Source organism: Mirounga leonina, unplaced genomic scaffold (assembly GCF_011800145.1).
Source record: "Mirounga leonina isolate KUSES-001 unplaced genomic scaffold, KU_Mleo_1.0 Mir_205, whole genome shotgun sequence".
Classification (NCBI taxonomy): Eukaryota; Metazoa; Chordata; class Mammalia; order Carnivora; family Phocidae; genus Mirounga; species Mirounga leonina.
The window spans coordinates 36,808-59,688 of record NW_023270515.1 but is presented as its reverse complement, the minus strand read 5'-3'; the positions used below and the strand labels follow the sequence as shown (position 1 = coordinate 59,688).

Below are 22,881 nucleotides of genomic sequence, written 5' to 3'. Positions count from 1 at the left end.
TCGTGGAGAGGACGAAAGAGGAAGTTCTAAGGGGCGACCACATTGGCCACTTGACATGAGTTGGCCCCTGAATTATACCTAGTAGGCCAATTCTTAATGTTTTATCTTGCATCTGTCTTCAGCCCTATTTTCCAGGAAAGATCGCATTTTCAGAGGGTGGAGCTGGGAACGGGACCCTGGTTGCCAAGCAACGTATCCTTGTGTTCCCTGTGTGCCATCTCTTGTATCCTTGTGATCACTGGTAAATAACCCTCATGGAATGAGAAAGGCCAAATTGCTGTTTTTGGGTTGTGGGGAGGGACAAAAAGTTCAGCTAAGGAGAATGCCTTGCATCACGCAGCCAAGCTTGGGATACCTTGAATCTGCCCCTCTCCCTTCTTACCACCATCGCCTTGGGTTCGAGGCACATACATTCTTTCTTTGGGGATTGAAGCAGGCTCGTAACCAGGTCCCTGTCTCCAGTGGCCATCCCTCTAAAGCATTCCTCAGGGTGCAGCCTGGGTGATCTCTGGAAAGCGCTCCTCCACTGCCCAGCTCAGGAACCCAGGTTATCTACAAACCAAGGCCTAAGCTCCTGACCTTCTGCACATGGTGTGTGTGCCCTTCAGGAGCTGTGCCACCTACCTCTGCCTTGGCACCAGCTGTTCCTCAGCCTGCACAAGCCACGCTGAATGACTCACAGTTGCCTTAATGGGTTGGTCCTCTGTTGATTGATTGAATGCTCCCAAACATCCCAGGTCATCTGCTAGAAAGCTCTCTCCCTTTCTTCGCCTGTTTTCTCTTATCTACCTTTGAGACACTGCTCATTCTAGGCAGGTGCTTCCCCTGTTCCCCAGATTTCCCTACATGCTCCCCGGCCGGGCCCTGTGTTTCTGTCTCTCGCAATTTTTACCTCAGTGGTGCAACTGTTTGCTTCCTTATGTATATCTCATTGCAGTAACACTTATCAAATTACCAACAACCATTAGCTGAGAACATACACGTGACCAGCACTGTGTTGGCAGTTCTTACTCCTTAACTCCAAACGGGGGAGTAACTAGTAGAACTCCAGTGAAAATAAGGGGCTCAGACAAGTAGGAAGTTTGCCCAAGACCACATGACTCGTCAGTAGTGGTGACAGTATTTAGATCCTGGTCGGTCTGACTCAAAATCCAGCTCATTGTGCGTCACACTTCATTGCCCCTCATTGGAATATAAGCTGTCGTACCTTATATTGCGGGTGCTGAGGCCAAAGTTTCAGCAGGGGCTTAATGTTGATGAATGAATGAATGAATGAATGAATGAATGATGGAAGAAAGGCAGCTTAGAGTCTGGCAGTGCTAGAAAAAGCAGCCATGGGTCTCAAAATGAATGCTCTTACGTATTGGTGTATCGATGGATTGAGTGGAGAAAAAGTTACTTTGCCTCCGTCCCCTGTAACACACACCCCCGCTTACTGTGGGAAGACGCAGGAGGGATCCCGCCTACAAAGTTGGCCTTCCCTGGAAGCGTATAGTGGTGCCATGCAGCACCCCACCCAGAAGGCGCTCCTCCTCCGTGTCCTTTCGTGAGTGGCTCCACAGCCCCCCAAGCCTCGTGCCAGTCTGCCTCCCTTCCCCTCTTCCTTTATAACCACAACCCATTGTCTTCGGTTCTGTCTCCAGAACAGTCCTTGTTTCCATCCCCAGCTCCTCCGCCCTTTCAAGGCTTGACCCTGCTCACCGCGTCCCTGGCTTCCTTTCGGCCGGCCCCTCTTCACTCTGGCTCCCTCTTAGAGCCAATCTCCCTTTCAAAAATGAAAACATGTCTATGTCAGTTCCCGGTGTCAGCCCTCAAATTGTTTTTCATTTCTTACATGATAAAGTCTAAGCTTTTTGGGTGCCTGGGTGGCTCAGTTGGTTAAGCGACTGCCTTCGGCTCAGGTCATGATCCTGGAGTCCCGGGATCGAGTCCCGCATCGGGCTCCCTGCTCGGCGGGGAGTCTGCTTCTCCCTCTGACCCTCCCACCTCTCATGCTCTCTGTCTCTCACTCTCTCTCTCTCAAATAAATAAATAAAATCTTTAAAAAAAAAAAAAGTCTAAGCTTTTTACCCTACGTCCGAGTTTTCCAAGTGAGAACACCTGGCTACCATTTTGGTGACATCCTTGGATGTTCTCTCCATCGTCCATGCTTCAGTGATGATGAACAGCTCTCAATTCTCTGCATGCTGCATGCTGCCCCACACCTTTCTACCTGCCTTTGCCTTCCCAGTGTCTCGGCTGCGTGAGAAGCCCATCCTAGTGTGAGATCCCTTAGCTGAACACCCATGGTTCAGCCGGCTAACTCCTCCCACTGAGGGTTCACTTAAGACCCTGCCTCTCCTTCCCCACTATAACGCATGCTGGCAGTACCCTCACTCCAGCATCATGACTTTCTCTTAATGCGTTCAACTCCCCTTCCAGATGGTGAGTTCTTTGAGAGCAGGGACTGGGCCATGTTCATCTTTGTACCCACCAGTAACACAGTCCTGGATATATATAGTAGGTGCTCAAAAAAAAAAAAAGAAAAAAAGTTTTGATGACTTATACTCATCACTCTATAAATGAGTCAACAGATGAATCAATAAATGGATTAATAATCGATCTGTAAGTTAAAGAATGAATAAAGGTCAAAGACATGACCCAAAACATGTGAGCAGTTTCAACCCATTTATCAGTACACGTGATGTTCTCTGAATTCCTTCTCTGAAGTGACTTATGGTTACACATTGTTCCACCTCTGTGGGAAGTGAGTTTCCACTGTGCTACAATTCTCTGGGTTAAGAAACACTTCCTTTTGTCTGTCCTGACTCAGATGCTCCCGGAAGCTGGCCTGACCATTTCAGCTTCCTCCGCTGATGACCCTTACGCTGTGATTCACGGGTGACCTTAAGGAGAACATGGATGTTCAGATATGGCTTTTCTCCCCTAGGATGGCTTCCTTTTTAGGGAATGATTAATCATACCTGTAGTTCCTCAAGAAATTAAAGGTTTCCACTAAAGAAGTGTAATTACTTTCCCATGTGCGTTAGTTCCTCCCTTATTTACCCTGCCTACCCCATACACACATACACACACATTCACACATACACACACACATACACAACATTAGCCTGGATGCTGCAGAATCCTATTTGTCTCCATTAACTTAAAGATATTCAAATATTTTTTTTAAGAGGCCCAAGGACTTAACTTGAAGACCATGGTAAGGTCAGAACGAAAGGAGGGAAGGCTCATGGATCAATAGGGTGAGCAGCTATTTCTTCTCATCTCCTCCAGTTCTTCTCTTTATCCATCAAACCATCACATTTGATCTCTAGGATTTATTTATTAAAACCAAAGGGGCTAAGTTATTATTTTGGGCGGACCATTACCCTCTTCTCCGTCATGAGAAATGGGACCTAGTTTCTAATGCTATTCCTATTACCATTTTAAATAAACTATGGAGCTTTGCGCAGTAACAGTATCGTAGCCAATGAGGTTTACCCGAGGTGCAATTATTGCTAATTAAATAAACTATGGAAAGGATGATTGAGGAAAACTGTAAAACTCACACATAGCCTAGGATTAAAGATGATGACATGGTTTTTAAACTCCAGTGGTGACAACCCCTCCATCCCGGCCACTATTTCCTGGAAGCTGTTGCTACTCCCCATTGATGCCTAATGACCAGCATGTCATTCATTCACTCACTCACTCAGTCACTCACTCACTCACTCATTCAGCAAACATTTAACACTATTATAAGAAAATGCGGTCTCATGTCTGGTCTTGGTCCTCAGATTATACCATCTAATAGAGGAGATGACGTATACATGAATTATTATAACACCAAGCAGAATAGAATCCTTTATGGCTAAACATTATCTTGTGGACACTTACAGACTTCTATCACAAAACTTATGTTATTTACTGGCTCATGTGTTTCTCCTATCCCACTGTAAGCCACATAAAGACAGGGACTTTGTCTTATTCTAATACTCTATGCTGTCCTTATATAACTCAGTGTCTTCCCAGCTGACATGAATGAATGTAATACATAGAAACATACAGAAACTTCCAGGAAAGGATTGATTCTTTCCAACTGAAAGAATCAGAGAAGTCTTCATGCATTTTCTGTAGGAAGAGGAAATAAAAAAAAAGGGAATTGTCTGTGAGGGGAATTGCCCAGGCAAAAGTATGATGTGAGGCAAAGTACTTTCCTGAGTACGTTCATTTGATTGGATAATAGGTTATATCAATAATTCTCAACCGTGGCTGCATCTAAGAAACATCTGGGGAAAATTTTAAGTGCCCTGGTACCTTGGCCTCCCTACGTATCAGTTGAATCAGAATCTCTCATTAGGAGAAGGGAAAGGAGGGACATATTATTTGGAGCCTGAGGTTTGGTACTTTTTCAAAATTCCCTATTTGCTTCTAATGTGTATTGATGGTTAAGAATCACTGTGGTACCCCAAGAAAGTTAGTGTGAAGAAAGATTAAAAGCTATACTGGCAGTAGATTTTAAAAGGCCATGGAGATCAAACTGAATCATTTCAACAGGTAAAAAGAAGCCAGGCTCATGTAGCAAGACAGGTGGAGATCGGGAGAGTAGCTATAGAGACATTATTCGGGATGCTGTTAAATTCACTAAGCAATGCATGAACTCAAGGGCATCACCACCTTGGCTTACCAACAGAGGAAATTCACACAACTATTAGATGTGGGATGGTGGCAGGGGACGTGGAGCTGATAGGTCTCTGGGGTTTGGTCCCTGGATGAAGAGGAAGACTTACATGAAAAGCAGAGAGAGCAACATCGTGAGGTTGGCTCTCATCATGTTTGCATTGAGATGTTCATCTCTAGGAAATAAATTTGGGGCTCATGATGAAGACTCGAAAAGTTAACCACATGAGTCAATGAGATCTATATAAAAGAAAAATACCAAGAGCAGAAGGCATATGAGGGCAGAATCTTGGAGACTGCATTGAGGAGAAGGAGAGAGGACTTTCCAGCAAAGCAGCTGGAGAAAGGGCAGACAGATGGTTGGACAGCAATGTAAGTTCAGCAGAGTGGACAACTAAGGAAATAAGATTTCAGGAAAGAGGATATGAATTAGAGGTCAAAGTTTTGAGGGTTGACAGGAGACACTGATGCTCCCAGGGGTTAAGTCCTAGAAAGGAGGGGGACACCTGTTTCCCAAAGACAGGAGGGAAAGAGGAAAGGTTATACCCACTGCACATGTATTTATTGAGCACCTACTATTTTCCATACTATTCCAGACACGGGGGATACCAGTGTACAAATGAAATGCTTATTCTCATAAAGCTTCTGTTCCAGTTGACGGGACGGGAAAGAGAGATAGGAAAAGCTATAGAAAAATGTTAAGCAGTAGAGGATGAAGCTTGATGAACTGTTCTCTTAGTCCAGGGAATGATGCTATGGTCATTTGGGGTAAGATGAGCAGGGCTGAAGGAGGTGGAAGGATCTGGGCTCGATCCCTAGAGCCCAGGAGGGAGACAAGAGATGAAGAAAGGAGTTCAACTGGCCACAGGGTCCATGAGGCCCTCACTCAGGACCTGGTCTCTCAGCAGCACCTGCTGTGACTTTGCGGATACTGCACAGCCTGGGAGCCCTGGCTGAGTATGGAAGAAGGGAGGTGCCCAAAACTGGGGACTGGCAAGGCCTCTGCGGTAAAAGGTTACTGGGCCTTGGGATTACAAATACCACGTTAGAAACATAAACATCTGAAAACCACAGAATGTAAATGCTCAAGGTCACAGCACACTCATCAGCTCGTGGGATCCATATGGTATCGAGCACATTAAGAAGCCTACTAACTCTGCTATTGAGTTTTAGAAGGGCTATAATTTAGTATTGCCAGCTATCAATTAGGCCTGTTTTCTTCATCTGTAAAATGAGAGGGTTGGACGAAATGGCCTCCAAGCTCTCTTCAGCATGGGCAGCGGTGAACATCAGAGCGCACGCGAAATTCTGAAACTTCACTTACTTCTTTAACGTGTACATTGAATGTGTAGCTGTTGGTGCTCAACAACGCAGCTGCTGGGTTAACACGGCTCTGGGCTAACTAAGCCCTTGGTCTTATGGACCACCCTGGTTTTAAAAATAAATTTTCCTGTGAAAATTCACAACCTAAATTCTGGTGGGAGAGATCTCAGGTGTCATGGGTAATTGATAAGTTATTGATAGGACATTGGAACAGACTGACTAGAAAATTATTAGAGATGAAAAGGTCCTAATATTTGCAAGCTGGGGAAATTGCTTTGTTAATATTGGGAAAGGGGGAGACACTGGTTAAAAGATATCAAGAAAGAAAGGAAGGAAGAAAGGAAGGGAGGGAGGGAGAAGGGAAGGAAGGAAGAGAAGGTGGGCAGAAGGAAGGAAGAAAAGAAAAGGAGCTTTTCAAGTATTAGAATGAATAGCTAGGGATGTTAAATAAAGTTATACACATGTAAGTCGTCTCTCAGAGATAAGATGAATTTATAGCAATATATGGAGGATCTTTCTCACTCTCAAAAGTTGTGAGTAAGAGTTATTCAGGCCTTAAGTGGGTCCTAAAAGCCCAAGGTAAACTGTGCTCAACTGGACAATCAATAAGGATAACTAGGCTACTAGCTAGCTACTGTCATTTAATATTTTAAACATCTTATTACTTTTCACATGCAATGCTGTTTGTGAATAATATGATACATGATATTGAAAGAAATACGCCTAAGGATGTGTGCTTGTTCACACAGCTGCATTTGTCATATACCGTGTCCTTGAGATCAAGGTCTTTAAGGCTCAAAACTCAGCACTAATTCTGCAAGTTACTTATTTGTAAATTTAATCTGAATTAATAGCTAATAGCTATTTTTAGAAGCATGCTTGATGGATTATTAACAGATTGATACCCAAAGTTTTTGTTTATGCAAGTAAATTGGAATTTCAGGCTTTACAGTACAAGGTACAAGTATTACTCTCTTTTTCCTAACAAAGTTATTGCTGTATTTTATTTGCAATCTCATAGAGTTGTGCTAATTCATATTTAAGCACTAGAAATTTCAAAAGTGGAAGTTTTCTTCAAATCAGTAAGATACATGCTAGTAGAAATGAAATAGAATAGAGAGTAGGGAAAAAATTATGCCTGAGGTCAAGATGAATCATTTTGGTTGGACCTTCCAGAAATTCCTTGGTCTTTTGAGGTTTGGGTGTTTTATCTTTCTCTTCCTTCTGTACCACCCTGGATGACCAGCGGGAAGCACTTTGGGGGTCTTACCTCGAGTCCAGGTGCCAGGGCCCAGCTCCACAGAAGGTCCCGGAGATCCAGGGTGGCAATGACGGGACCTGGCTCTGCAGGAAAGAATCCTGGGCCTCCGGGAGGGTGTGTGCAGTCCAAACCTTAGGCTCTGTGCTCACGTGATAGCTGAGAGAATGGGTGGGAACCTGTCCTCTACCCCAGGAGGCAGAAGCTGGGCGTTCGAGTTGTCCTCACCCACTTTCGTCATGAATGAACAGCAGAGCCCTTGGGCCACAAAGACTCCCAGCACAGGGCTTTGGTTTTTATGGGTAAATGACAGCCCCTTTGCCAAAAACGGTATCTGTATCTGATTTTTTTAAAAGCTATTTGGCAACAGAAACTGCCAAGCAGAACTACCACATGGAAGGCAGTACGGCATTCTCTCATTCTTCATAGGTGCTGGGGGGCACTAGAAATTCTTTCTCTCTCTTGAATTCTCTCCAAAGGCTCTACAACCTTGGAGAATTATCTGATCAAGAATCACATTTTGGGGGACGCCTGGGTGGCTCAATCAGTGAAGCATCTGCCTTCGGCTCAGGTCATGATCTCAGGGTCCAGAGATTTGAGTCCCGTGTTGGTTTCCCTGCTAAGCGGGGAGTCTACTTCTCCCTCTGCACCCCCCCCCACTTGTGCTCTCTCTCTCTCTCAAATAATAAATAAAATCTAAAACAACAACAACAACGAAAGAATCACATTTTAGTAGCTCTCAAAGCTGTCATGGGCCTCACACTGTCATGGGCCCGATTCTGGTGGTAGGTCACAGGTTTTGTGGTGGATAATTATAATAAACAAATGGGAACACACTAGAAATTTCCCTGACACTGGATGGACCTCATGCACCTTTGTTTTCCATGACCTCCACATGCATTTCCACAGATGTTTCTTCTCTGCCAATCTGCTCCCATAACGACCTCTGGACAGGATGTGGACTATCTGCATGGAATAACAGTGACCAGGCCCACCGCCAGGGTGTGGACGATTACATATTGAAAGCAGTAGAGTTCACAGGCTCGCTGCTTTCTGGCTAGAAAAATACCGAAATGGTGCTCAGCTCAGTCCTCAGGGATTTTCCTTATAGGGCCGTCCTTAAGAATGACAGTTCAGGGAAGGAACTACTGAGCAATGTCAACAGTTTAGGGACAGTAGGAATGGTTCACCTGTGTTAAACCTGTCCTCTCTCTCTCTCTCTGTATACACACACACACACACACACACACACACGCGTGCGCACTCTGGTCCAATTTACAGATTTTTGGTATCTTCCCTTGATTTTGACAAAATTGGATGAATCACCACATATTCGTTCCATATTATTCCATGCTCAGCTTCGTCTTGAGCATTTTGGTGATAGGGAAGCAGCATGATATAGTGGAAAGGAATAGGGTTGGAGCCGGACAGATTTGGGTTCAAATCTCAGGTCTTTTGGTATGACAGTGAGGGGCAAGTCCTTAAAGTCTAAAAGCTTGGGCCAAGGCCCACCTGATGGGCGCATCCAGAGGACAAGGGAAAATGCCCTGTGGAAGGTACTTGGGGTTGGTGACTTCAGACAAGTATCTGGTCTTCCTGATTTTCAGCACCCTCCTTTCAAAAAAGGGAGATAAGAAAGCTTGCCTTACATTAGAACTAGGATCACAAATGGCCAGCTGAATGCACCCAACACAGGGTGCAAAGCAGGACTCTGAGGAGGGTAGCTAGTTGTCACTTGGTCAAATGTGACAGCCCCCTCGCACCGCCCCCCCCCCCGGCAGCAGGGGCTGTCATCTGATTGGGGTGAGGGGCGAAACCTGCACTGAATAAATGCACACATGGGGAACCAAATATGAAAAGGTCTTGGTGGCACAGACACATTCTTGGTCTGGTCCTGCCCAGAGAAAAGGAAATTCAGGGAGTCTGGAAGTGGTAAATCTCCATGGAAAGGAAAGCTGAGCCAAATGGGCCTTGAAGGAAGGGTGTTGAAAGTTGATAACAAGACTGGGAGGATAAGGAAAGATGAGCGTCTTCAAGGAAAGAGACCACCCAGGCAAAGGCAACAAGGTGAGGATGAATCCAGAGCAACTGAAAAGGGGACCTTGGTAAGGAGAGGTGGGAGAGGAGCATAAGAAACTGAGCTCAGTGGTGGAGAATGCTGGCTAACAGATACCCGGATTGATGCTTATGATAGTCAGGTTCCATAAATCCAAGCAAGACTGCTCCTAACTGCAAACGTCCCCGACTCCCAGGGACACCTGGTGTTTTGGTGCCAAACTTCCTCTCTGTCTCCTTTTCCCTGATTTTAGAGAGTCTTGTGGTTTCTTTCCATACCAGCCTGTGCAGTATGTACTCAATTTATAGTTTACAGGGATTTCTCACACACCCATGTATGTTTTCCACTGGAGTCTGTACTTTTTCCTAGACCCACCCAAATTCCAGAGCATGGTTCATTTGTGTGCCAAGTTCATAGTATTTCGCTTTGTCACTCTCCTCTCCTTATAAAACCTAGGAGAAAGTTACCTTTTTTAATGTTTCTATGTGTTCTTGACAGCAAAAACAAATATGAAGGATGTCAAAAAATAATTACAAGGGTAATTTCTGATTGAATTTGCAATGAGAACAACCCAGTAAACCAGCTTCTGCCAAATCTAAATCTTGTTCATCCAAGTTTGAGTAGCTATAGGGGTATAATCCCCCTTTTTAAAAAAGGATTTTATTTATTTATTTGACAGAGACACAGCGAGAGAGGGAACACAAGCAGGGGGAGTGGGAGAGGGAGAGGCAGGCTTCCTGCTGAGCAGGGAGCCCGATGTGGGGCTCCATCCCAGGACCCTGGGACCATGACCAGAGCCAAAGGCAGATGCTTAACGACTAAGCCACCCAGGCACCCTGGGGTATAATCCCTTTTATAAGTAAAAGAATAATAAAAAATCTGTTTGAAGATTTTGTTAAGGGTGGTGACTTAGACTCTGGAATTCTGAGTTCCTTTATAAAGTCAGTTTTTAAAAAACAGAACTGTATAAAAAGGGAATTAAGTCCCTAGGGAGGAAAGTAAGCTCGTTCTGGTCATTTGGAGAATGCTTGTTATCTATTGATTCCTAGAAGACAGAAGAGCCTTCCCAACACTTTCACAAAAAGCATCTCATTTAACTCCCTGGTATCCCTGTGGCAGGAATTCCTCCAAGTTTACAGATGAGAAACTGAGAAGTTAGATAACTGGTGGAGGATCACACAGCCCTCCAATCTAGTGCTTCTGCCTTCAAATCTACCCTTTTTCTCTCGAGCCACCTTAAAGAAAAGCCTGTGTTCACCTTGGGCTGGGGTGGGGGGGCGGCCGGGATGTTGAGGAATCTACATGGGAGGTGGGGACCTTGAATAGAAAAAGAAGGAACCAGTTTCTATTGATTGATGGTTTCCCATGTGCCCCCAAATGTGCAAAGATGCCGAGGCTCAGAACATCACTGTGCCTTACCCACGGGCTCTGTGGCTGGGAGTCTGCATGCCCGGAATTCACATCCAGAAATGTCGGCTTCCAAAGTCTAAGGTTTCTTGTCATGAGATCAGCCTGCCTCTCTTAACAACTACCTGCCAGGGGCTTGTTCTCACTCATCTTCTGTTTCTGTAGGGCTTGAAGAACTCTTATCACATATGTATGTTCTCCTACCCAGAAGTTTCCGATATATTCCTCACTTGACTTTTGCTAAGAAAACGAAAGCTTCCATTCTTTTAATCCCCCTATATATTTTTCAAAATGACCATAATACAGCCCTTTTTGTTTTGCTGAAGTTTTGTTTAATCACAGCACAACACCAAGAAACCAGAAGGTAGTCCCAGCAAAACAAACTTTAAGCTGTAGGTCCAATGCCAACAGCAGCTAATTGTTCCGAGGGAACTGGCATTGCTTGCTCATTCTCTTTCCCTCATTAGGACTGTCTTTGTCAGATCCTGCTTGTGTTCAAAAGGTCGCTGATCTTATGAAAGAATAAACTTGAAAAGTCTTGCTTTAATCATTGCAGTAATTAGCAAATTTGGACACTGCATTATCTTTCCCTTTATACTGGAAACACATTCGCATTTAAGAATGGGCTTGTCATTTATCCAGAGCGTCTCAGGAGAACTGAAGCTCATAACTTGGAAAAACCAGGTATTCACCCAGGTGTCAAAGGGCCTGAATTGCTAGAATCTTCCTTCAGGAGCACAAGTAAGCTCCCCTCTGCACTAAGCCTATACTTTGAAAATTGTGATAGAGGTGAATTTATTGAATCACTTGGTTGAGTTTCAGGAGGAAAAGGAATGGGCTAGTCACCCTTAGAACAGGGCATGGAGGGAAAGAAACTCACTAACAAAAGGCTCAGAAGGAGCCACCCTGCAGGCCTCCGAGGACTCTGATTTGCCAGCCAAACAATAATCTCTCAATCCTCTGATTTTTTTATCTGCAGCATGAGCTGGGAAGAGGCCACCAAGTCCTCCCCTCGTCTTTTCTTGTTGACATCATCAGACCACCAGCAGCTTCTTTCCCTCAACTTCCAAACCTGCTCTCACCTGCTATGATAAATGAGTCAAGGTGGTGTCAGCAAGAGCATCTCCAGAAAGTTCCTACTGTCAGTTGCTACTTCGGTCCTCTATCTGCTTCTCTGATGATTCATTCTCTTTCTACGTGGTAGACTTTCCCTCTTCTCCAACCAGGCCCTCGCCAGTTATGTTCCCCAGGGTCCTATGCTCATCCTCCTTTATTTCTCTTTATACTGTCTCTTGCGTCCTCCACCTAACCCTCTTGACCATGTCTGGTCCCATCACATTAACTGCTGCTGACCAACAGCACTTCTTCTGAGATCCACTCTGTGTTTTCAACATCCCCTGGCACACCTTTCCTAGAGAAATGCCCAGAACTGACTTGTCCCCAACAGAAATCATATTATTCATTCTCCCTAAATGTAGTTACTTCTCCTGACTTTTGGTTCCAAACAATGGCATCCTCATCCCACCACCTGTCTGTAAAATCCTTCCCTCCCACATAATCTAGTGCAAGCCCAGAGATTCTGCCTTCTAATGCACCCAGCGAGCACCTTCTTTATCCCTTCTGCTGTCACTCTGGGCTCCAGGTCTTCATGCCTTTTACGGACCTCTCAAAACACCCTTCTGGCAAATCACATGGCCTTTACTGCCAGACCAGTATTTGTAAATGCAGCTCAGAACCCCCAAAACCAAAGCTTCCAGTGATTCCTCACTGCTTAGCAAACTGAACCCCAAACAGTTCTTGGCACCAGCCTGCCCTTGAGTCTCATCTCCAGAGGCTCAGCACTGAAGGGCATGGTCTCTAGAAGCCAATGACCTTGCTTCAAAGACGGCTTCACCCCTTCTGAAGCAAGTTACATAACCTCTGTGCCCTGCTTTCCTCTCAAAAACAAGGCTCATAATAAAGCTTACTGGATAAGATGAACAGTTGTTGTTAGGATTAAGGCGGACCTAGAACCAAGTGGCCTTTAGCGAGCCCTCAGCATCATCACCTTGACTACTGCCAGTACTTCACCTCTCTTCTCTCCCTGGTGCACCTGCCATTCTCTGACTCTGATGGCTTCTCCTCCCATCCTGACTCTCAAAGTCCTAGTCACTCTCCAACGCTCTCTGGAATACCCCAGGCCTTTCCCAACTGTCCCAAATGTATCTGGTCTTATCTCTTGACTATCTCCAGCTGTTTGCCATGGCTCCTCCAGCAGTTCTTGTGTTCTGCCTGGCACGGCAGATGTTCTGCTCTTAGAGTGGTTTTTACTACTTTTCCACCTCTGTTCCCACCCACACATCCTCACAGAAGCAGACTGGGGGCTCCTTGAGATCAAGGACTGAGGCTTCTCCCTCAGCCACCCAGGCTCCTGCTGAGCAAGCTGCCCGCACATGTGTGCTGGGCGAGGGGGACTGGGGCTGGAGCCCAACCATCCAAAATCCCGATTGGATTTGATTAAAAACTCATTAAATATGCATTTCCACCCATGTTAGGGCTAGTCATAGAAATGTCATAGACTGTTTCTTCAGATATTGAAAACTAAACAAAGTGTGCTATGAAAAGCATAGTTTAGAGAACATCCCCAGGAGACTGGACTAGACAAGCTAATATTCATCGTTATAAAATTTATTTTTGAATATACATATGCTCACACAGCCTTAGACTCTGAAACACCGTGTGCTGGCATAGACTGCTCCTAGTCGGAGACGCATTTGATGGTGATCCCAGAAAGGTGGCTCTTGTAAGTTTGAGTCCTAGACTATTTCATCCTTAATATTGGAACTCTTAGAAAATTCTCTTCAACTTAAAATTTAAAACAATCTGAAAGCCAAATACCCGTATTTCCCCAGGTATGCTAACACAAGCCAGATCAAAACAGAGCACTTGAGGGTGACTTGAATGATGTGACGATAGGGCCTCGTCCCCGGGATTGGCCAAACCAGGGATCAAATCATCCTCTTCTTCACCAGGATTGCAGCAAATTCCACCTCTTCTTTCTTTCCCTTGTTTTCATCCTCAGAATCAAACTTTCAGTCCACACTCCCATGCCAAAGCCATGGAGTTTTATTTCAATTTCCTTCTTTCCAAAATATTTTGCATGCTGCCTATTTTCCCTGTATGGGGTTTACTCAACTACTTTGTTGTAGGTACAGGGTACTGTGTAGAAACTTGTAAAAATATGTCTCCCTTCCATAATAACCCCACTGAAGCAATTCTAGCAGTTGATCTATCACTTTGTAATGTTCACCAAGAGAAAAAAAATGCACCAGTTTGTAGTTTTCAGATATATGTATTTTTAAAACACTTTGGATAAAAAGTTCTCAGTTGGCATAAATGCAGGTCATCGTTCAACTGAAGATGTAATTATGGCAAAAATTCCACCTTTGTGTCAATGCGTGTTGATTCAACAAGCATCGCCTGAGGAATTACTTGGGCCAAGCTCTGGGAGCGCAGAGGAAGAATCAGGTAAAATCTCCATCACCACGGAGCTTGCAATTCAGTAGGTGAAAGAGACAAGTAGATGGGTTCTTATAATGTGGGGCCAAGTGGTAGGAACCAGCTAGTCCGGGGTGGGGAGGGACGTCTACACAGGGCTGCTAGCCCAGGTGTAGTGGGTCATAGATGGCTTCCTGGGGCTCGTGCCAGACCTGAGTCTAAACCAGTGGAGGATGCTTGTCCCCTCACTTACGGACAATTAAATTATAGACATAGTGATACCAAAAAAAAAAAAAAAGTCCTAAGAGGGAGAATAGACAATATCTTTCAAAGGAATTATAAAATATGATGCATGATAAGACTAGACCCAGCAAGGGCCTCATTGATTCCCTGGTTCAAATATAAAGTGTAGGGGCGCCTGGGTGGCTCAGTTGGTTAAGCGACTGCCTTCGGCTCAGGTCATGATCCTGGAGTCCCAGGATCGAGTCCCGCATCGGGCTCCCTGCTCGGCAGGGAGTCTGCTTCTCCCTCTGACCCTCCCCCACTCATGTACTCTCTCTCTCTCTCTCATTCTCGCTCTCTCAAAATAAATAAATAAATCTTTAAAAAAAAAAAACAAATATAAAGTGTATTTACAACTCACATTTAATTCTGAAGTCACAAACAAGATTCTGCCACTGTGGGCCTGTGTACATTGTGTTTGTGTGTGTGTGTGTGTTTTTTAATAAATAAAACTCATATAAAGCAAGCAGATGATTTAATCAAATTACCTCTTTGAGGCTTACCCATATTTTTTCTTTTTCAACTACTTTTACGTCGTGTTGTATTTGTGTGAAGGTATGTGGATATGCCTTTGAAAATCCACTTAAATCCTGAGGGAATCAGATGGAGGTAGAGAAACAAAGAGGCGAAAAGTAAATACATTCTTAGGGGCTGACTATCTGTGGTCATGTTGCAATCCCGAAGGCCGGCCGGTCATCTGCAGGGATCGTGCAGGTCCCGAAAGTACCACTCACAGTCAAGGGACACATGAACATCACAACATGTTCTTTCTGGGAGAGCACGACAACTTGCCACCCCATACCAATCATAGTCTGGAAAGGTGTCCCCAGTGGGGCTGCACGAAATATTAAGTCAGAGGAGTGAATAATAGTAGCAAGGAAGTAGGAGGAGGTGGGAGGCAGTGAGAGTGTTATCTGGCCTGGTAGGCATGGGTTTTCAAGCATTCGTACCGAGAAATGGCATGTCACCCTGCTGCTTGACCTGGAAACAGTGTTAACAGAAACAAAGGGAAGAGGCTGTCCCTTGCCAGACACATGGACGTTTCATGGACACTTCACGGGGGCAAACCCTCCAGCCTGTTAGAAGAGAAGCACATTCTCGATGCCTTTCATATCATGCAAGGTTCTAGGCTCATGACTAGCACGATGTTCTTCTGGCTTTAACTTGAGTGAGGGCTTTTCAAATGGAAAAAGTGCACCATTAATTTCAGTGCCCACACAGTCTGCTGTAGGAAAAACAGAACTTTGATAGCATCTTGCCCTTGGGCCCAGTTATGGCCTAAAGGCTTGGCCACAGCGCAAGGATCTACATTTCACGGCAACCTGCCAGGGGCATGAGAAACATTCTACATATCGCCCAGATCAATTTTCCATATATCACCGGTCTTACATATGTATAAGCACGACGGTATTTTTGCTTATCATTTTCTAGTTACTCAGAGGGCAGCCAGCATTTAAAATTTACATAAGTGGATGCAACCATTCCTTCAAAAAGCAAGTATTGGGTCTTTATTATGTATGACACAGAGCGGATTTATCATGAAGGTAATGAAACCAAGCTTCAGGGAGTCTCGCTTATACCCAGATCAGCCCTCTCCAAAGCTTTGTACCTAATTTTCTAGTCATGATTTTGCATTCATTTTCCTTAAAGAGCCATCCCCCCACAATTGTATATTTTTCAAGCCCCATATGATCTTGATCAGACTCCAGTGCGGTCCTGGAGAAAACACACAAATATCTCATAGTTATTAGCCTGATACCAGTGCAACTTCAGCTGAAATAGGATGTAGATTGAAACCCAAACCTAACTACCTGGGTCCTCAAACCAGCCTGAGAATTGGATACCTACTGCAGGAGTCCTCCTCTGAGTCCCTTGTGTATTCCCACGGCCCCACAGTGATCTGTAATCCCAGGGACATGATCAGGTGGAGAACCCAGAAACATGGATGCGGGCGTAAGTGGCCAATGGAACCTGGTGGCTCTTGACCAGCAGACTCCTTGGTGAGCAGGGAGCCTGATGCGGGGCTCGATCCCAAGACCCTGGGATCATGACCTGAGCCAAAGGCAGACGCTTAACCAATTGAGCCACCCAGGCACTCCAAGGATTTACTCATTTTTTCCCTTTCGTCTCAACCAAGTAACTCTTACAAAATAAAACTTCTAGGTTATACATTATTTTCTCTTATTCTGTGCCCTCATTTCTCCCTTTCAAGGTGGGGAAGCAGGCTGCACTTTTTTCCTTTAGTTGAGGAAAGGTTTGGCATTTCTAGGGCTGCTCATTTCCGGCCACGCAGTTCCCTTTACCTGCCTGTAAAACCAGCACAGGGAAACTACCCGAACGGCAGCAAAGAGCCAGGGGCTTGTGTCAGAGCTGTCCCCTGCCAAGGCACTGCATCCTTGAGCGGCACAGAGCAAGGCCCAGTTTGCTACCCCACTTCCCAGCCCTGCCGCACCCCACTCTCCAGCTGCACCAGCAACCCCACAGCCCAGGTGGCTCTATGAGACAGAAGTGAAAGGCAGGGGAGAGGGAAGGATGGATGAAAACCTCTGCCTGGGGGCGCCTGGGTGGCTCAGTCGTTAAGCGGCTGCCTTCGGCTCAGGTCATGATCCCAGGGTCCTGGGATCGGGCCCCGCATCGGGCTCCCTGCTCGGCGGGAAGCCTGCTTCTCCCTCTCCCACCCCCCCTGCTTGTGTTCCCTCTCTCACTGTCGCTCTCTCTGTGTCAAATAAATAAAATCTTAAAAAAAAAAAAGAAAACCTCTGCCTGATATGGCTCCTGCATTTACCCACTAATACACAACAACCTCTTTTTTGCAAATCTACAAACTAACATTAACTCTGGCCATAGCTCCCTGACTATGTTTGGAGTAAAGTTATTCTGACTTGAAAGATAAATTAAAACACATTTGGAGACACCCCCATTTCCTCCAGTGTGAGGTGCTTAAATTGTTGCAGGCAGAAAGACGGTGGCTGAATTACTTATATCTTAAAGACTGCGGGAAATGATTAGGGAGGTTGATTCGTCCTGAGCAGGGGCTCGTCATCTGTGCCCCGTCACGCGCATGGCTTCGTCCGTGGACTGCTGTGTTGGCTCTAAGATTCCGACACGGCCAGATGGCAAATATAGTCCACAAACAACTCTGAAGTGGGCATGAGAGGAAGTCAGAGGATTGCTCCACGTCTCTAACCAGGGAGGAGGTGAGGCAGGAAAGGGTATTCAAATGCTTGACATTTACTGATTGCGTCTGTAAACGTTGGCTCTGCAGTCAGTACCATACAGCAGTTACGGGGCATGTTGTGTCTTTTAGGTATATAATTATGTGCGCACGCACGCACACACACACCCCAAAACAAGAAAGCACAGCCCTTCCCAGGTCTCCTCCACACCAGGGCAGAGCAGGAGTGTGCTGAGTCCTGTGCCAGGCAGCCAACAGACCCGCTTTTGTTGGCTCTCACGACTGCTGGCGTGGGAAGCCTGGGGTCTCGCTCTCTTTCCCCCCCAAAATCGGGCCGTCTGCCCTTGGTTTAAGTGTGAGGAGAGGAAACTGGGGGAAATAGCACTTTCCGTAAAATGACCACAACTGTTGGTGGAGGAAGGAGTGGTAAGAGGGTGGGAGGGCTTTTTAAAAATGTGTTTTCCTTAAGCGACCAGAATCACAACATTCAACCAAGTCTATTCCTAACAAATCCCCAAAGTACTTAAGCGTTTCCTTAGCTCAGTGAAGATGTGTCAGCTCCATTATTTGATTAGCGTTTCTGAGATGTGATTACCTGATCTGGATAAACTCTTCTACTTTTCTAGCCTTTTCTGAAGACTTGCCATGTGACCTCTGGGTGGCTCCCTGCATGGCCATTGATTATATTCCCAGCTAGAGAAGTAGGAAAACTGCTAAAAAATCAAAACCAAACCAAGCAAACAAACAAAAAATAACAACTCCCCCCAAAACCCAGGGAAGGAACAGCGGAGGGAGCCCTGCGTGAGTAAGTGCTCACTTCGTTCCACTGCGAGCCTCCTGACCCGGTCCACAAAGGGATGGCTGTAATGGACCCTTTTCTTTGAATTCTTCGGACAACTTTAAATTGAGAGAATTTGTCACCTAAGGCTATTGTTGATCGTTACACGGTTTTTTTTAAACATTTATGAGAGAGGACAAAATGGGGTAAGATCGGGGGTAACAGTTGATTGTACGTGTGTGTGAGAGAGAGAGTGTGATTTGGGGGTTTCACAGAAGGGACTTTACAAATCAGTTGTCATTTTTGTCTCTAAAATTCTTCCTTTAGGTTAAAAAGAAAGAATGAAAATATTTTCCATTCAGAAGACATAAACTTACATGTGTGAACTGAGTAGGATGGATCATTTTGCTCTTTAATTTTGCCAAGTTGAACATTGCATTTGTTGTCAGTGTCCTAACCTGTGACTTTCAGAAGTTGGGAGGTCAAGAAACACCTCATTGAACGACAAATTCTTATTTCCTTCAGGCGACTAAATCCGGAAGTGCAGAGAGGAGATAAAAAACTAGCTTCACGGGCGCTGCGTGGAAATTCCACCCAGAGTAACATTTCTTAGCCGAGAGCAGTCTAAACTCACTGGAAATCATACTCAGGTTCTAAGACACATTACCCACAGGTTGTGAACAAAGGTTCATAATGTTTCCAAAGTCAGAATTGTTTACCTTCCTTCCACCTACCACGGAAAACTTACGTAACTTTTTTTTTTTTCTCCTAAGGATAGGTAACAGATTTTGAAATATTCCGGTGAGGTTTCGCCTTACGGCAACCTACACTGACTTCTCCCCGGACAAAGGAAACTGACTGCCAGAAAAAGACCCAAGAACTCTATAATCACTGAAAATCAGTAACAAACTTGCTCTGACAGACACTGTGAGAGTCGTTCCTTCCCTCCACCTAGATCACTTACACCCACAGCAAACAAGACAACATCTGGATATTGTTTCACAGGCAAAAATAAAGCACTTTTTTTTTTTTTGCCCCATCATTAAGTAAAAAACCCGTTTTCCACATGCAAACAGCACTTGTAAATTTCCCCCAGATAAGCTTGGAAGTTTTGAATGATTTTAAGTGAGTTTTAAGAGAATCACCACTCGTTCATTGCCTGGGAGTAAAGTTTTTCAGAAATCTCTCCAGCCGGCTGAGGGCTACGGTGTTGACCGAAGCGCATACCTCTTACCTGCAGAGACAGATGCACCGGACGCCTGCCTAGATGGGAAGTTATGACCAGGCAAAGAAATGATCGGTCGATGCAGGTTGCCTTGGGAAAGAGAGGGGTTTAGGTTCTCTCAAAGTGAAGAAAAGTCTCTCGCTGCTCGCTGTCAGTCAAAAACAAGTTGGTACAAGTTTGAGTAGGATTTACCTGAAGGAACTGAAGAGAGGAGGAAAGAGATTGGGAGAGATTGAGCAGAGGGAGGAGGGACGAGGAGGGAGGAGGGAGTGGGGGGGAAAGAGAGGGAGAAAGGGAGAGGGAGAGGGAGAGAGGGCTCCATGATGTCAGCAATGTGCCTTAAGGAAATCTACAGACCAGCAGAAAATTCTAGTGGACACCCAGTCCTGAGCTCTCTGAACACCTGTAGGAAAGAAAACTAATGCCCTTTTAAAGAAAAGAGCCAGTTAATCTTTGAAGAAACTTTGGCCATTCTTATCAAAACCTTTTTTTTAAGGCCCCTTTGCCTAAATAAACCATAAATAAATAACCAGATGATCTCTTCTAACCAGCTCTCCTATACCCCACGTTCCCTCCTCCTCTTCCCTCCCCCCACTGCAAATGATTGTTAACAAAAATCCTTACTTCTTGGGAAAAGCAAAGCAACTCATACAGATGATGATACACATATCAAATATATAGAAGCAAAATGTCACAGAGAAAAACTCCGTGTTTTTAGCTCAATCTCCCTATAGCCTCCCATTTTCCCTGACCAAAAAAAAGCATAAAGAAGTTGGATAGATATGGGTAAAATTGGATTCTTCTGGATTGTGGAAGTTGGGATTGGCGCTGGTTTCCAGCATTTGTGCCCCGGTGTCCGTGCTTTTATGAGAATCGGTCAGATTTCCATCTTTGAAGCAGAAGTCTAAGGGGAGGTCACTGTCTCTGGAAATGGAGGCAGAGTTTCTTTCTGGAATACAGCTGTATGTCCTCCCTACACCGAGCCATTTCTTGTGGCCATCATGCCAAGGCCTGTGTGGGTCACCAGCCTTCCTGTGGCCAGAGTGCACACGGACTCTGGCAAGCCCACAGGGGAAAAATGGCTTTCCCACAGATGCCTTCCCCGGTGAGATCCCCTGCACAGGTCCAAAGGAAACGCCCAGGGAAGCGAAAGGTCTCTGTCACAAAGATGATGATGACACACTCATGAGTCCTCTGCACAGGTTCCTTGGCAGGGTCAGGGCTCTACAGCTGCTTTAGGCTGGACAGAAGAGGGGGTGACTCAATCCATTTGTTGGAAGCAAATGGTATGTCCCCTCCCCTGAGTTCTGGGTTCTACACTCCTGCGCACCACTCCACTTCACCTGGGTACAGCTGTTGCCCTCTGGGGGCTCAATCTAAGTGGGGGCAGGAAGGAGTGAGGGGTCATTTTCTTTTTAAGGGGGAAAGTCTGAAACTGCCTACTTTATCCAACCCTCTCCCTTGACTCCAAGTCCTGGCATGAATCATGCCCTTTTTTCCTATTCGCCAATAGGAATGGTACATCATCCTTTTGTCCTTCTCTTTCCCAGGGAGCAGGGGCCAGCCTGCGAGAGTAGCGTGGCCCCTCGGAGAAGATGCTGGGCTCCCCGGGGGCTCAGGGCTGGAGAGAACGAAGAAGACATGCAGGGTGCAGATGTCTTCGAGCTGGCACTCTTACTCCAGACCATGGAATCAGATGCACGTCAGAGGAGGACGTGATGAAAGCCCCATATAAAACAGGGAAACACAGAGGTCCAAAATAACAAGAAGGGGAAAACCCAGCTTCAAGGCCTGACCGTATCCTACCCCAGGTGGTTTGTACAGGCTGTCCCATCGGCCTGGAATGTTCTCCCTCAGATCTTCATTCGCCCAGATGACCCCGGTCAGGACTTGGCCCAATGGCACTTCTTCAGCGGGACTGGGCCTCCATCTCATATGGCTTAACCCAACTGGGTACCTACTTCTCCCTTTTAGTCTGTATGCCATTTACTACTGTCTAAATTGTCCCGACTCTTTATCATTTGCTGTCGGTTTCATTTAGCGCTTGACCGCACCTGTCTTGTTCACTATGTGTCCCTCAAGGGACACCTGGCACATCACAGTCCCTAAAACAATTAATTGTCAAGTAGATTGATAAAAGATTATAAATGGACAGTACAATTTGTTACGATTGAAATTTAATTCTTATTTTCTTACTTTTAATCAGTATTTCCAGTCTCAGCTCTAATTAGTAAACTAACATTTGAATACTTTTTCTCAACTTATAAAGTTCTTTTAGAAATGTTATTCATTTGATGTTCAGGCCAAAAAGGCATGATTAGTTTGAGGGCAAGGAAGTGGGAGCCAGAGAGGTTAAGTGATGTGCTCAGAGTCACAGAGCGGGAAGGGGGTGAGGGGTGAGGCTCAAAACAGCTCTTCTCTCTCAGTCCATGCATTTTTCATTAGGCTACACTTTTCTCAAATTAGTCTATTGTGGGCATACATAGGCATGTGTCAATTTCTTTATATATCAAGTCATACACTACATGAATGATAATCACAGTCTAATACTCCGGCAAGGTTTAGTTCTTACAAGATCGTACACAGCCGAGCTCATATTCCTTCATGACACACTCTTAAAAATGATGAAAGAAGAAAATGAGTTTAAAATAGTATGGATGCATGAAATCATTTAACAGTTAGGACGATATGCTTTATGTTGGTGATGTTTACCTGTTTTTGTTCATTTGCATCAGCTGGGGCTACATCAACAATCAGATGTTGAGATTGTAGATACGACAGAATTCACAAAAGGAGATGAGGCATTATAAATGCATGATAAAGTGTTGAGTCGTTGAGTGGGAAAGCTCTAGAAAAATATCTATGAGATTTCTGTCACAGGGGACAGATTTTCCTTGGCATGTTTTAATAACTGAATGATCTAAGTATTTCCAATGCTACATGAGAGAGAGAAACGGGACAAATTATTAATGTTGACAAAAACCATTTTGTGTCACCCAATCTCCCTCCCATCCAGTGAGTGGAATCTGCTTTTACAACCCACTTCTGAGGAGGAGGGTCCAGAATCTGCAATCAGATCACTTCAAAAAACATAGCTAATCATCTTGTAACTGAAAATGGTCAGTGTTATTGATCTTTTAGCCTAAAATAAAAACACAAACATGAATGAATGTTCAGTAAATCTTCCTTCTTTCCTTCCTTCCTTCCTTCCTTCCTTCCTTCCTTCCTTCCTTCCTTC

At 45.1% G+C, this 22,881-nt stretch overlaps 1 protein-coding gene across 4 annotated transcripts in view; it reads right to left on the bottom strand.

Annotated features, from left to right (window-relative positions):
- The window catches only part of KCNJ15 (potassium inwardly rectifying channel subfamily J member 15), a 76,011-nt gene that overhangs the window by 24,942 nt on the left and 28,188 nt on the right, over positions 1–22,881 (bottom strand). Inside the window, exon 1 of one of the 4 annotated variants that reach the window (XM_035028857.1) lies at positions 7,256–7,665. The exons of 2 other annotated variants lie outside the window; for them this stretch is intronic. The gene's annotated coding sequence lies outside the window, so the exon portion shown is untranslated. Of the gene's footprint in view, positions 1–624; positions 1,870–7,255; positions 7,666–22,881 lie in introns of those variants that run through there. One more of the 4 variants, XM_035028856.1, reaches the window with a different exon arrangement.